This window comes from Plectrocnemia conspersa, unplaced genomic scaffold (assembly GCF_051122295.1).
Source record: "Plectrocnemia conspersa isolate PC_06_02 unplaced genomic scaffold, ASM5112229v1 ptg000014l, whole genome shotgun sequence".
In the NCBI taxonomy this organism is placed as follows: domain Eukaryota; kingdom Metazoa; phylum Arthropoda; class Insecta; order Trichoptera; family Polycentropodidae; genus Plectrocnemia; species Plectrocnemia conspersa.
The window spans coordinates 17468015-17484840 of record NW_028277178.1 but is presented as its reverse complement, the minus strand read 5'-3'; the positions used below and the strand labels follow the sequence as shown (position 1 = coordinate 17484840).

General features: G+C 31.5%; 1 protein-coding gene across 2 annotated transcripts in view; it reads right to left on the bottom strand.

The window, feature by feature from the left end:
* Positions 1 to 6650, bottom strand: part of LOC148226413 (EGFR adapter protein-like) — a 194947-nt gene extending 188297 nt beyond the window's left edge. The window contains exons 1-2 of one of the 2 annotated variants that reach the window (XM_088204276.1): positions 6483 to 6650; positions 5951 to 6089 (exon numbers count right to left, since the gene is read on the bottom strand). The gene's annotated coding sequence lies outside the window, so the exon portion shown is untranslated. Of the gene's footprint in view, positions 1 to 5950; positions 6163 to 6482 lie in introns of those variants that run through there. The other variant, XM_088204278.1, reaches the window with a different exon arrangement.
* Between the last annotated feature and the right edge of the window lie 10176 nt (positions 6651 to 16826).

Here is a 16826-nt window from a genome sequence, read left to right as displayed (position 1 = left end):
AAATAAAATTGTTAATATACCATAAATACTCTAATGAAATTCCCAATTGACCACCATAGGACATTATTGGATGGAGCATGTAAAATGACCTGCCAACAGACTGACGTGTTCTATATTGGTCAAACGGGATATCGATCAAAGTAAGACCAAAACACGAAATGCCACTAATATAATTTTGTAATCGGTCGATAATACACATAGAGCAGAGGTCGTTAAAATAAGATAACAATAGGAATGATTATAATTTTCTGTGAACAATTTACTCACAGTAATTCATTTACGGAATATATTAGATTAAATAATTTTAGTATATACTAAAATAATAATAGCGCAATGTATTATGGCACACTGAAATATAATTATACTAGATACTACGCAATTATTTATGAAATTAGGAATGTCAGGTTTCAAGTAAAATTCTATATAAATGTGAGACATTCATAGTACATTCATAATTGAGATATGTTGTTTAAAATTGAATATTTTTTTAACATTAAAAAATAACAAGATGGTATACAACCCACTGAGTGATTTTGTATTATATCTTATTCAAATATAATGTACAATAATTTTACCATAGATAAGAGATACAATATACGCCATATATACGCTGATACTTTGATTTCAACTCGTTTCTGAAAAATCGTTCATTTTTTGCTATTTTATTCGTTTTTTTACACTTTTATTTTTAAAAAAAGTTAGAAGTCTTTTAAAATTTATTATGAGAAATTATACAGTGCATTCAGTTTTAGCTGATTTTTTTTGGTTTAGTACATTTATATGGAATCCTACATAATTATACAATACTTAAGAAAGAGCCAGTTAAATAAAATCACTTATTATTAAAATTGTATTCAATTTTCAATCCTATATGTATGAATATATAATACAATAACCGTAGTTTAAAGTCTGCAATTTAAAAATATAACAATATTAAAGTATTTTTATGGTTAATACTATGTAAAAATTGAATTATATATTGATAAAACAATTCATGGCTAATAAATATAGAAAACTTTCTGTAAATTTATACTACTTTATATACTCGTACTCTGCGGTGATTTATCAATGTACACGATACATGCTATTAATACAAAAGTTTTCAATATATTCTATTATAAAATAATATCATGTTATATTCAAACGTGAGATAAAAATCTAAACGATCACTTGTATAGTATCGTTTGATGAGAAATCAAACCTTATTTTCGTATACATCGCTGTTCATGTTTATTACATATACATACAAAGAAAGAAAAGCTGGCACAATCTCTACACTTTGCTATCGCGGTTTGTATTTCGTAATCGTAAGACAAAAACAACTTTTGCACCTAACATAAAGCGACAATGGAATGCTATGTGCAATTTAAATTCATTGCAACGCGTTTCATTTAAGCGAAATTTAAAAATGTAGCTTCTACTGCTAGATATTTGCACGGTCCTCCCGAGGAATTTGCAATTTTATCTCACCAAAGTCGGTGCCGATGTGCGTCCCGAGTGCATACTGGATGCAAGCCTTAGATTTAATTAGAGATAGAGAGATGTTATCTCCCGGCTGACCCACTTCGCAACATCCGTCTCCCTCACTCGCTCACTCGACATGGCTTTTCCCCACTACTTTTCGCCTTTTTCACGACGGAGTCTGTGGAGGTTGGAATCTCGACAGAGTTTTCAGCGGTTCGGCTCTTGCTCTTTTTGGAATATTTAACTAATCACACGAGAATTTACACAAAACGCTTCGCTTATAACACAGTCTCTGTATAATCATAAAAATAACTGTAAGAATTATCAAATAAATAAATATAATTTTAAAAACGCACACAAAAATAATAAAAACAACGAGAGGTACATTATCATGGGTTGAAAAAATGATACCTCGTTAGAAATATTTTTATCACGTGTCTTTATACTGGCAGAAAAAAAATCATATTTTGACGAATATTTTGAAGTACAGCTAAAAGTAACTTTCTCAAACAAAATTTGCTACCTACGGCATTATATGTTTACAAAGATAGGTACGTGATTTTTAAAAAGTTGTAATAAAAATAATGCGTGATATTGTATCTACTAATATGCTTAAATAATTGATTAATGTTTTACTGTTCTTGAATTCTTTAAATTCTAATTACTGTGAATAATATAATTCACATGCTTAAATATTGGCAACCAATTATTGCGAAAATAAAAACAGTAAAAATATTTTACATAAAGAAAGATATATGTATATAATAATATTCTGTATAATTATAATCATATTACAAATATTTTTTTATTTATATAAATTTCTCAAAAAAATCGAGGTGAAAATGTGAATTTCTTAGAAAATGAAAAACATCGATAAGCCAAAATGTCTTGGTAAAGGACAAGTATTTATAAATAAAAATATTCTGCACATTCTGGATATTTTTGAAACATAAATAGCGTTACGTTTAAAATGCTGAAAAATATGTTCCACACAACTCATATTGATGATATTGAATTATATTAGTGAGATTGCGAGATTAACTTTTGACCTAATGTCGTGTAAAATATGCATCAGTTCAAAGCGCTTTTGTGTCAAATAAACTCCATGATGATTTTATAAAAGATTTTACAGAAAAAATCGGTTTTTGACTTATTCAAAAGTGTCACTCATACATTGATAAAGAAAAAAATATTATAAAACAAGTCCTAGTGTTAACTGATCTAAATATACTATGTGTCTTTCAACTGCCAAGACTTTAAACGTCATATAAATAGTTGCAAAAATTAGAACCATATCCTAAAAATTCATATTCCGGCTAAATCCGTCCGAAACAATATGTTTAGATTTGGCGAGTTTTCTTTAGACTTTTAGACTTTTAATACATTTATAAAATAAATCTAATCCCGCATTTTACAAGCAAGTTATAAGACGTTATAAAGTAATATTGCTAATTCATTAGAAAAAACATATTAATTATTTCAAAAATAGTTATGTATGTAGTTAAACGTTTAATAGTGTAAAAATATGTATGTATGTAGTTAAGCGTTTAATAGTGAATAAATAAACAGGTTCACATATTTTTTCATTTAATCGATACCCACAGATCATATAAACAAAGAGTATGAGTCGGCTATGACGTAATGTTTTAATTAAGCACACTGTGAATAAAACTGACTCATGAAAAATAAATATACAGAAAAATGCTTACACTCAACACGCTTAGAAAAATATATATTATACAATATATTAAGGTAAAAAAAAAAAATATTTGCGTATACGACCTTTAAATATTAAAAAAATTATTATAAAAGTAAATCTTAGTAATTTAAAATTATTTATGTTTATTCTATATTATTTTTTCCTTTTAAGATTCCATATACACTTATACATATATTGATTTTTCCTAGCAAATAGTAACACTGTTAAATTTATATTACCATATAATGTTTGATAAAGAAAAATTAACGCGTAATTAATTAAATAGCAATTCAGGAAAATATTATCTGAATCTTTGAACATTAAGTAAAGATATTTTATAAGTTGTATTAATAAATCTAAATCACTAAAAATATCAATATATTTAATATAATGTTTATTCTATAATCTACAAACATACACTAGTATTTGTCAATTTACATTTCTGTTTAAATCGCAATAATAGTATGTACATATATTGTTGATACATTAAAGGGCTACCCAAAAGTAATAGATATAGTGATAGAGAATTCTATGAAATGCAATTGAATTTATCAGAGCGAAAATTGATACGTGTGAGAAATAATGTATGTGTACTACATTACTGCCTCATTATTTGTTAAATATATATTCGAAAACTGTCAACTGAAAAATATTTTATAACGAATGCACTCAATTCAATTTTACAGAAAATCAAAATAAAAATATCTCTCCACTATAAAGCAAATTGTCGAACGCCATTTTATAAAATAGCCAAGCATTGTTTGTCCGACAAATTAACTGCTGGTGTCGTTTACACCTGAACCTTAACTGCACACCTGACATGGCCGTATGTCGCCAGATTGCGGTCCAGAAGCACTTCGGAACGTGGAAAATTAACTGACACAGTTCGCAAGCGGAAAACAACTTTCTGAAATTAACCCAAAGCGCGTGAAATTGCACAAACACACAAACACTAACTAGAAAATACATTTTTTTATTTTTAATAATGCGGCGCTAATTTCTTCTTCGGAAAATTTTAATAACTAAAATTGAAATCGACACATGGTGGACCATTTTTTTGTAATATCCAATAAAAATTGAGTCAGAAGTGAAGTAAAAGATTCTGCAAAAGCCTTTAAAATATAATTTTAAGCTTGGAAGCGCTTAAAGGCTCCGTGCTATATTTAGAATGTGACTTGAAATAGCCAGCAAGATCTTTCCATGTATTAAAATTATAATTTCAAAAACTTAACGTCTCTCTTTTAATACCTAAAGCAAACACTCAAATACGAATTTTTAACATATAAAAATGTTATTTTAATATGTCTTTTTTACGTAGAAGTATTGCGTGCTACATAACGGTTTAAGAATAGCTTTTTTATAAAACAACATCTTATCTGTCACTAAAAAATAAAACTTGGCAGTTTTCAATTCTTTTCTAAGACTTCTCGTACTAATACAAACTTTAAGTAATGTTTTAAATAACGTACAAAATCTTAGAATTACAAATGCAATTTAAGCAAAAAGACAAACTGAGGTTAGCATAGATGTCCGACTTTTGCAGATGTTCAGCATAGACTGAAGAGTGTTGATCAAAAAAATTGCACGATATTCATAAAATTATTTCGCTTTACGCGAGCCATGAGTCTTGTACATCGCCGGCGCTAATTAGACGTCGCAAACGTATAAAACAAACCCAATGAATAATGTAAGTGCATAATTTCAAAATTAACTTTCATCCTTATTGCATTCCGGAACGTTGGAGCGTTTTAACTTCGGTAACGAGCACAATCGGCGAAAGAAATGACCGGGACGTCCGGACAATCCAAGCGCTTCCGAGGCGTTAATTTGTCGCTTTATTACTGTAAACTTTACTCTTGCGAAGGAAACTAACAATACTTAATGCTCTAATTAAAACGGTGGAAAAATTATGTTAATTTATTACAATAGAATACCTTCAGAATATTATATTGAAATCAAGTGTAGCGTACAAAGTTTATTTGTATAAATTCTTGTTAATAGTGAACACTTAAGAATTAAACTTCGTGTTAGATTAATCGTTTAATTTAACCATTAAGCTATATAATGTAGCTTAATACTTCGACGAAAGTATACATCACAATAATGGCTCGCATATTTTCATTCCCTTGCTTAAATTCAATGGGTCAAATTAACTTCAATAATTAATGTGATCGACAATGTTCCAACAGAACTGTTAAAGTATGTCAGCTCAAAATTTATCTAAGCCCTACTAACGTATTATATATCATATAAAATATATAAAAAATGATCGTCGTATTAGGAACATTGTTGATATGTTATATATATATAAATACATATAAGGTCCTCAAATGCAATTTTTTTCAATAATTATAACAAATATTATTCACCTAAGGCAGAAAAACAGATTGATCAATAAGACTCACGTTTTAACTCCGCATCAAATATTAGAGAGAACTTGGACTGGGTTTTAAATGCTTAAAAAATCTAGGGGAAAAATCAAAATTAACACTAAACAAGGCTGAATATAATACTAAACATTCAGAATGATAGTATGGTTAAGAAGGATATGAACTCTCCTGTTCCTTTTAACGTATTATAATTCTATAAAAATGTGTTTTGAACTCAGTTATATATCTAGGTGTTGGGAATAACTAGTGACATTGATGTCATTACCGGATAATTGGACAAAGACCTAATAAAATTGCTGTATTTTATTATATTATAAAGTGTAATTGTTGATATAGTTTAATCAGTGTATACTTATAACCCTTACATGTATTATGTATATATTTAGTTAAAACGTACCTTGTTAATTTGCAATCCAAATATTTATATTCACTCAAATCGAACAATGCACATGAAAAAATAATAAAAATTACTGTCCCGTTGCTATCAGCCATCTTGTTTTATATTTAAATGCTGGTTTTCCATTGGTCGACAGAACCTTTAATTAAAGACAAAAGAATTAAATTCCTCGGCGCTCGGAAATCAATCGAAAAATTAAGTTTTAAATATTTAAATATATATTCTTTGTTAACGTGTATACAGAACAATACGATTTACAGAATAGCAAATTGAACGAAAAAAAGAACGCGTCTTAAAGCGGAAGCGGCTTAAAACAATTATATATAAGAAGATAAAAATTGAGTTGTAAGTTCTACTATAATTCATTATTACTTGCTTAATGAGTCGGGGTGCAAGAGGATCGTTTATCTTTTTTATCATATTTAAACCGTTAAACTACCATAAGTAACTCTAATATGAGACATTTCATAAATAGCACAAATTATGAAAAAAATTTAAACTTTCAAGAATAAGCTACCGTTCGCATACAAACCAAAAAGGATCAGCGCCAAGGTGTTTCTCAGGAAGTCAACGCTGTTGAGAAGTTCCTTGATACCTTCCCTTAATTTGTCCTCAACAGATTTTCGGGCCGTGGGGGCGTGTGGTGCAGCCGATAATTTATCAGGGAGAAGTAGAAATTCCTCTTCCGTCCTTTGCAAATTTCCTTGCCCCTCGATTTGCAAATGGAGTGCTGCGGGAGACGTACGTGGGCGGAGAAGCTACGACGTGGATCGTAGCCTTCTGGCTTCTAAGGCTTCCGAATGCTGCGCGTTATTCAAGTTGCGCGCTTGGGTGTCCGGCTCCTTCTTTTTTTTGATTTGGCCCCCGTTTTGGGGGCCGGCGTAGCGCTCATTTTTCGTTTTCTATATTTTTAATAATTATTATTTTTATTAATTATTACTTTTATTTTTATTTTAAAAATTTGTAATTTATTTATTTATTATTATTATTATTTTATTTTTTCCCTTTTTCCCCCTCTCTTTAATTAAGTTTTTTTTAATTATATGTATTTATTAAAATTTGTTGGCTGGAAGGGTTCGAACTCGCGTGTTCGCAAACGCGCTGATTGCAAGCGCTGCAAAGTGCGGGTGCGCAGGTGCGGGCGGGGGGTTGCCGGGCGAATTTTTAAAGGAATGCACTTTATAATATTGCGATATTTAGCCCATATGACAGCGGATCGCGACAGTCTGGGTGTCGAAATGTTCGGGAGAGTCTCCCGCTTCTATTAAGGTACACCCAGATAACCGGGGCACAAAATTGGCACTAGAGGGACACAAAGTGTAGGTGATGTTTTTATGAGTCACCAAACGAGTCTTGTAGACGTTTTTTACAAACGTCACTGCAGGCCTAAAAGAAGAAGGATCGCGGAGATTCCGGTCTCTATCAATTCGCAATAGTCTCTTGCTTCGGATTATATCCGTTTGAATAGCCTGGCAGAAAAACTCACGCACGGTCGCGAAACGCGCTGCTTCACGGAGCAAGTGCAAACGTTGCAAATCGCGATATTTTTACTTAGCTTTTAGGTATGTGCTTGCTGGTGTACTTGTAGTCAACAAATGCAGATATCTGCCAAATTTCAGCTCGCTAGGAGCCAATTTACCACCCCAGACGTCGAAACAACGCGGATCATAGACAAACCGCGCAGCTCAAGCAGTCATGGAATTGTCAGTATATTCCTTCATCCATTGATCCAGGTGTTCAGCATTTAATGAGTATTATTTTCGAAATTAGTGTGTTGTAAAATAGCGGGAAGAGCGCTCATATTTGCGGTGAGCAAAATATGCGCGTGAGCAAGAGCAGCGTGTTAGAACGCTACATCCCCACCCCCGCGGTCACAGCGGCGTATGAAGCGACGCCTGTGCGTATTTGTGGAACTGACGTCAGCGTCAGCGTCGGCGTGAAACGTCATCGTGACATCACCAAGATGATCTAGCTCAGGGCTCGGCAACCTATGACCCGCGGGTCACCAAGTGACCCGTTTGATGATTTAAAGTGACCCATTTCAATTCTGCATATATCATTTTTTTAACGTGTTACGATGTCACGACTAAGCCACATATATGGTTGTTAGGACCAAAAATATTCACTGACCCGAATAGTATTTTTAATAGTCATATTTTAATTATTTTGCCCCGCAGCCAAAAAAGGTTGCCGAGACCTGCTCTAACTGTTAGAGCAGGGCTTGGTAACCTACGACATAGAATATTTGGTGATTTGAAGTGACCTATTTCAGTTCTGCAAATATCATTTTTTTAACGTGTTACGATGTCACGACTAGACCACATATATGGTTGTTAGGACCAAAAATATTCACTGACCCGAATAGTCTTTTAAATAGTCACATTTTAATTATTTTGACCCGCAGCCAATAAAGGTTGCCGAGACATGTGCTAGAGCATCTTGGTGATGTCACGATGGCAAAAACACTCATGTTAGAGTCTACAGAGTGTTTTGCGAATTCGCCGCCCGATACTGACACCTGATAAACATAATTACTTGTGCAATAAATAGCAGATAGATTTACTAAGCATCTCACCTATAAAACAATTTGTAAGTACATAAATGTAATTCATTTATTATTACACCTGTAACTAGTTTTATATATCAATGAATTTGAGTGTTTCGAATTAAGAAATAATTATGAATATTTTACTGTAGTATCATGATGTTGACAGTTCACTATTTCCAGATTATAAATATGTCTATATTTATTTAGAAGTATTATCTATAATTCCTTATCTTCTTAATCGATTTGGATAAGTAAAATTAAAAAACTCAGAGGTGGACCATAATAAAAATTTTTAACAACCTTTTTAATTTAACCTCATCCGTTAATGCCCCACTTAAAATATCTTAGGTACATAATAAAAAATACACCCTATTTACGTTGTTCAATTTAAAATTGTAAATAAGACGTATCAGTATTTTCATTTTTATATAATTGATGACGCTTCGTTAAAATGCTAATATTTATATATTAATAAATATTATTTATATTTATGTACGAAAAACATTTTGATATCTAGAATATTAAATTAACGTGAATGCCTTGATAATTTCAACATTAGCTTTTGATGAATATTTTTAACAAGAAATTATTTCATATCTTATCGCCACTAAATATAACACAAATCAAAATTTTATCTCATATATTAATCAATCTACAAATTAAACACGAAGCTTGAACAAAACACACAAACTGAGCATCTAACATGATGTAAAATTTGAGCACACACATTTCAAATATTTGTTCTTTACGAGAAACGCATCCGAGTTCAGATTCGACTGAAATTGTACCGGGGGAGCAATAATAATTGACACGGTTAGTTTAAACGTGCCATTATCAACGAAGACGAAGATAAACAGAATGCAAATGCGTCTCATTGTTGCAGCCAGCAAGCAGCACATGGAAGTACCCAGCATCTATCTCTTGAGTAAATTGCTCTGGCTGATCCACGCCTTCGACGTTTGCCGTTTCGCAGGTTTACTTTGATATATATGTATGTATATATGTATACACGAAATATATACAGAGGCGAAAAGGAGCCGTACAAGATTTAATGGCACGTGAAAAGTTGGAGTTAACGGAACATATTAAGAAGGAAGAGGTTCTTAATCCTTTAATGGACTCGATTTTGGCGATGTTCAAATTAAATAAACCGCCCGACGCAGAAGCCTAAGAGAGTGAAATTTTCCTTGCGTAACATATTAATGTTGAGATGTATCTATATTTATATTCACGGTGAAAACTGCGAATTTATGATGCGATCAAGTATTCCTTAACATGTTTAATTAAATAAATCTATGTTTTCGCCAATGTTTTTCGTTCATAACAAATAAGAACGAAGACTATATATAAATATAAGAGCAGTTACATAAACTTCAATGTTCGTTCAATATAAAATATACAATACAAATCATTACTTCACAGGTTACCAATAAAAAAAAAATAATATGGTGCACAACAAAAATCAATGAAGCTATCACTGAAATTATCCTTGTAGCTTGTTGAAAAGCTGGAAGGCTTGTGAAATACATGCGTTCGCAAGCGAAGAATAGGGGACGCGATCGCGACTCTCTGGGACACTCCCAAGCCTGCAGCTTAAAGTCGCCACGCATTGCCGGATTGTCGACACCGCCCCTTAAAAACTTGAATAGACACCATCCCGAGATTGCAATGAATTGTATCCTAACACTCCTATTAAAAAGGCACTATGAGCAGCTCACAAATTATTTTTTTTAATTGATAATTTAACAAGCATTGATCCAAAGCATGTAGCAATACATTTAACAAAAAGTCAAAATATCAATATAAATTGAAGACATAGTTTGTAACTATAAAATACAAATTATTTAAAATTAGGGCATTATTAATATTTTATGTAAATAAACTTTTGATTAATTCAAGAAAAGCATTATTGCTATTTATAAACAAATATACTTTAACTAAATGATGATAACGTGTTTTATTCTCAATGAGCTTTGTGAAAGCCCTTGAAATCTGTATGAAAATTTGATTTAGATAAGAAATGTATGAGATAAAGGGGAGTTTTGTGAGTGTGAAATTTTCAAAGTGTATGATTGAGTGGCTTTCTTCGGGGTCCTATAACTGAGACAAATTTTAAAAGGAAGATTTTCAATACATTACACCTTTGTATAATATGGAAAGAACATAAAAGTCTTATTAGAAAATATTATTTCATACTTAAAATTATTAAAAAAACTTTAATTAAAATTTTATACTATGTTTAGCTAATAATAATTATATATGATATCTAAATGAGCTTAACTCCTTATCTATTAATGCTAATAAAAATCAATTATTTATCGAAAACAATCAGAAAATAAAAACGATATAAGATTCTCTAATATCAGTACCATCTACGAAAAGAGACTATTTTTACGTCTTGTAACGTTTTCATAGCTCGTAAAACGTCAGCTGCTCTTTGTATGCAATAAAAACGCCATTTCGGAATATGAATAACCTTTTAACTCGATTATACGTTGGACGGCAATTATTTATTTATTTTTATATAATAAAAATGATCCTATATCATATATTTTGAAAGATTTTTACTATAAGAATAAAGTAAAGCGTGATTATAGCTCCTTTGTGAAAAGTGTTCAGCGGTAAGCTGAACAACGTCTTTTAATTCTACAAAGGTTTTTGAACAGTGAAAATTTGTTATTAAGGCTATAGAGTGCAGTATCATACGTTTAATATAAATGTATGCTTTGTTTATTAATATAAAAATATATGAAAAATATATATCAAGAAAAAAGCATCAAGGTTTGACTCATCAGAATTCATGAAGAATATATTTTAATGATAAAAAAGTATTTTTAAAGTTTGTAGTCACTAATGCATAAGTAAAATATTTTTTCTATGGTATTTTTATGGCTTATCTCCGAAGCGAATTAAAGATGACTGAAATTTTAGGCCAGCAACTATCAAAATCGATTCTAGTGTGCCAGACCTGGTCAAAGGAGGCTCGCTACAAAACTTCACGCAAGAATTCTCCAGTGCGTTGAATTAATTTTTCTTTGTTACGAAATGGTCACTGGAAACAATATATCACCGGAAGACAAAAAGCACCGTAAGGTGACAATGATCTCGTTGCACCATTCAACCTTGGAGATATCCATCAAGCAAATGTAACTTTCTAAAGGCGTATTTCATTTCGATGTTCTAAGAAGCGAGTGCAACGATTGGCTGGATGATCGCTGCATGATTGTAATTGGTCAGCAAGCTTTGCAGCCCTGAATACATAAGTCTGGTCTCCAACGCAAACTCTGGCAGAAGACATTCGAAGGCGCCGGCGGAGACTCGAAGATTCGCCCCGCCTGGCAGACGCGCCCCCACGACAGACGTGAAGATACGGCCTCTGACTCCCGAACACGATCATCGCCACAAGAGGAACCTACCTCCAGACAATGTCAATGCCACCTGAGGATCTTCCACGGACATCATCCATGCACCAGCTTTTCCACCACTGCTCAGAGAAAACGATACTCGCCCATCATAGCACTCACAATAATGTAATATAAACTAATAAATTATTACTAGTTTCCACCTGAATCTAACTGGCTGCAAAGTCACGCCCCTTAGGGTTACAAAACTTTCAACTATTATCCATATCATTTATTTTTGGCGGTCCACTTAAATAAAAAAGATATTACTGTTTATGACTTCTTGTGCAATATAACTACAAAGCAGCGCTCCAGTGTGCTCACTACAAATGAAATGTAGCACATTTTTACTGCTTAAAAATAAACAGCAAAACCATCTGTCTCTTAATATGGCTTACATGGCGTCAATCTTCAGTTGGTTGTTACTAGATAATCTAAAAGTCATCAGTAATGACACTATCAATTTATAACACAGTGTCACGCTTTTTGGGTATTTTATTTGCCTCTCCAATTTATATCCATTTTTTACTTATATTCGAACTAGTTAATGCGTCTCGTCGAATCCCAAAGGTGGACGACCCCTTTGTAAGATACGACCCCAAAAGTTTTCTATTTTTAAAACAGATCTAGGGGTGTTGCTTTGAAGGGTCGTTGCGTGCAAAGGAATTTCAATTATCCGCCAAAAGGGCCATCTGTCGCACGGTTACAAAACATCGGACAGACGCTGAAAAATTGACGTATACAAATACTGCAACACTTTCAAAGTTTTACTTTTTACAGCTGAAACAATTTCAAGCGTGCGAATTTTACGACCCGCGCCAAAATCTCACAAATACTTTTGCACTTTAAACTATGCCGCCTAGGTAACAATAAAGTAAATCTTTCCTTTGTGCTACTGAAATATCTTGGAGCGGCGTTAATATCCACTGGAGCGTCTTAGGATTGCCAGTGCAATATATTATTGCAATGCAAAATTCTAAAAATAAATATAGAACTATCACACATAGAAAGGGAACAATGGCTAATAAAAAAACATCGTTAGAAGCGTGCGATCAGATAATAGGCGGTCGAGGAAAATTCTTTAGCCGTATATTGCCGTTATCTTTTCGTCCGTAGATATATTTATACACAAAGGGATATTATTGGGCATCTTTAGAGCTGTTCTATACATGTAGTGCTTATCTGTCCGAAAAATGTCCTAAACAAGCTAGCGCCATTTGCTTCTGACACAATGTTTCCCGACGACCAGTCTTGTTACGCTATGTACTATAATATTAACCCTTTCAGCGACGACTTTAACGCACATAAATTGCCATCATAAATTCAATAAGTATATACACAAAAGGGTTGTATTGTATGTAGAAAAGACGTTTCGGAATGTAATACTACTTAAATTCAACAAAAATGCTTCGAACCAATCTCTCACAAATAAATAAATTAGAAATTCCTACAACGCAACAGTTAAAGCGTTCAGTAACTTAAAATGATTCAATTTATTTACATTTTATTAAATTTAATTAGTCCTTATTGTATTATTTTTAAAAAGATTTTTAATAACATCACATAAGAATTATTTCATATTAGGTACATAAAATATATGCCTTGTGTATACATTTTTAAACATATAATATTAAAGGTGCAAAATGTGATAACATTTGGGTCGAAAATAAACATAAGCGCACACTTTACTAAATTTGTAGTTCACCTTGTGCTATATACAAAATCTCCCCCAATTTCAGACTAAAATATTACATTCATATTCACAATATAAAACTGAGTAGTATGAAAATCTGGCAGTGTCATATTTAACACACAGCTACATATAATACGATAAAATACTGTAAAATGTACATACATAGACTCACACGAAAAATATATTATACATTCTTGGCCATTCTCTTTAAAAAGTTGTATAATTCTAGAACAGATATAATATAAACATCAGCAGTATTTTTCATATTGATTGATTAAAAAATATCGTAGTCTTATTATTGAGTTATGAGCTATTATTTATTTTTTAAATTCATTTCTTGATCATTAATAATATATAAAAATCTATATTTAATTAAAAAACAGCGATTTCAAGATTAAAGTTTACAACGCATTGGACTAAACGTCTGTCATATTAAAAACAGAGGATTAAAAAATCCATTAGTATACTAAAAAGGTTGCACTTTGAAGAAAGGTCAAATAAAAATAGACTTTAAATAAATTATAAAATAAACCATTTTTTAAATTAATGTTTTTTACATAATTTATTTAAGACTTATTTTTATATTTTGATTCTTTCTTTTTATCCGTCACCCAGAAACCGTGAATATTTTATTCTTCCTTTTTAGCTGTCATTCACGCGCTCATAGATGTATGAAGATTCTCTTAGATACATTTCCTATGGAATCAATATTTAAGTGTGTACTTTTGCTATATTTTATTTAAAAGCATAATGCATTTTCTGTATTGTTAAAACACGTTTTAAACTTTATAGAATATTTTCTATTTCATACACAAAACTTAGTCATAATTGCAAAGCATCTTAGCGTAGGTACAGACTTCCTTAATTTTTAAACATAAATTCTAAAAATATATTTGCATTAACCGACTTAACTTCTAAGTCCCTCATTTGACTATGCACCGTAATGTATTTGGAAGAGTCTGGCGTTCAAAAATATAACAAAGTGTCCAAAGTTTATGCTTCACGTTGGCGGTTTTGGGGGTGGTCTTGTTTCTCGTCTCCCCTGCGACTTTTAACCGAGCTCAATTTGTTAATGCTTTTAAAGGGGACATAAATTATTTGTCGGCTCATTGCATCCTTTCTTTGTCTCAATTTGCCGCTTAAATTAGCTCTATAAATATTTCAGCAGCTGTTCAACTAAATAGCCTGTCGTTGTTACCTGGCCATTCGTCTTCTTGTAGATCCGTACGCCATTCACGCTTGGACAAACAGCGACGTCTCGGAGGTTCTACTTTAGTATCAAAATACATACACTCAACATGTCCAAAGTCGTCCCAAAGGCGTGCTTATTTACATATATTACGTTTTTGTTTTGCATTTTTATACTGTATAAATCCAAGCAGTATAGAGGATTTCAAAATTCGTTACGAGCCAAAAGTTGTCTCTGGCGAAACAAGATACGCTTCGGATAAGGAGATTTTTATAAACGGATAGGACAGTGCCAAATTTAAATTGTATGTCCGAATACTAGATTCTTTGTTTTTGTTAAATCATTTATAAAATATTTAACCAGCAACTATTTATTCTTATCAAAAATATCAACTACATAAAACCCATGAATTTTAAATGCAATTTTTTCAAGATTAATTTATAAATTTTTCATATATATGTACATTCACGAACTCCGAATTAGTTACACAAAAGGCTCTATATATGTGTGTATATATCCCCAGTGGTTAATTTGGTGGTGGTCAACTCTTGAAAAGGGACCAATTCTATTTTCTGTCAAGCCCCATCCGCCGCTAATCAGATCAGCCAAGTTGTCAATACGAAAAACAGATACTCTCGAGCTTAATTAACCATAACAAAATTAAAAGAAAAAATCTTAAGTGATGTATGTATCTATATAAATATACATATATGGGTTATTTTAACCAGTATTTATTATTGCAGTAATCATAAATTTATTTGGAATATAATATTTTTAGTATATTGATTATATGTAGTGGTTCTAAGCAATGATGTTATCATGATTTTCTTCACGATAATCAACTATATACATGTACATTTCTAATTAGATTAAATAAATAGATACTCGCATTGAACGCAACCCTAAGGAAAACATGCTATCTTGCAATCTCAAAGTTACGCAGAGCGAGTTTTCCCTTAGATTTGTGTAAATAATTTATAGCATCTTTATAAACAACTGTGTCAAATTTACATTAACGCATAGTGTGTGCTAACAAATTGATGTATTTTTTTTACATGATTTCGCTAAATAATATTACAAAACAATTACGCTAAAATTAAATCTAATGACACATTTAGTGAATCAATCTTATAACACTAAATGAAATGGATAGGAATTGCAATACCGGTAATATCGGTAAAATTTACCGTTTGTAATTCTGGTATTACAAAATGGAATATCGTTAGTATCAAAATTTTTTTTGATCAGTACATCTTATTTGTTCCAAGTCATATCCATGACTTTCAACTACGAAAACGACGACGCCAATATTGCTTGAAAGCAGAAGCGGAGAATAAAATTATGCTTATGCTAGGAGATTAAGCTAAGTATGATTTATCTGGGTAGGATATAAAAGAGGGCCGAAATATCGGCCGACAAAACCTATGCAAAAATTTAATTGCCCGATATTTTGAAGCAAATTTTTAAAACTTAATTTAACGGTCGATATTGTACGATATGCGCGACGTGTCAACATAAAAGGAATACATTTGCTTTTTCTCAGGCAAGTCTAACGCTACCTAGCAGTTCTCAGTATTTTTGTAACAGATTGTAAATGTAACAGAGAAACGACCGCGCCGCCGCTCTGTGGCTTGCTATTTGTATGATAGGGATGGCTGGCGAAGTAAAACAAAAGAAGGCATTTGAATCCCAAAAGTTTAACCAAATTTTCCAGAAACTTAAATATGCAAAAATTGTACTTGGATTTTAAAACTGTTGGTAACCCAAAAATAATGTATAAATAAAATCTTCGATTTTATAAAATACGTGTGTATTTTTTCATGTTTTGTATAAAATAATTTTATTTTAAATGCATAATAAATTTAATTAAAATAATATCTCAAATAAGAATTTATGTAACAGTTTATGTACTAGTATGCCTTATCAAATGTTTTACCATTATTTGTGCTAATTTTTAATTAAATTAATAACTCTAATATAATTTACATCCATAAACATTAAAGCAAATTATTTTGAATAAAATCAGTATTAAAATTTTCTACGTA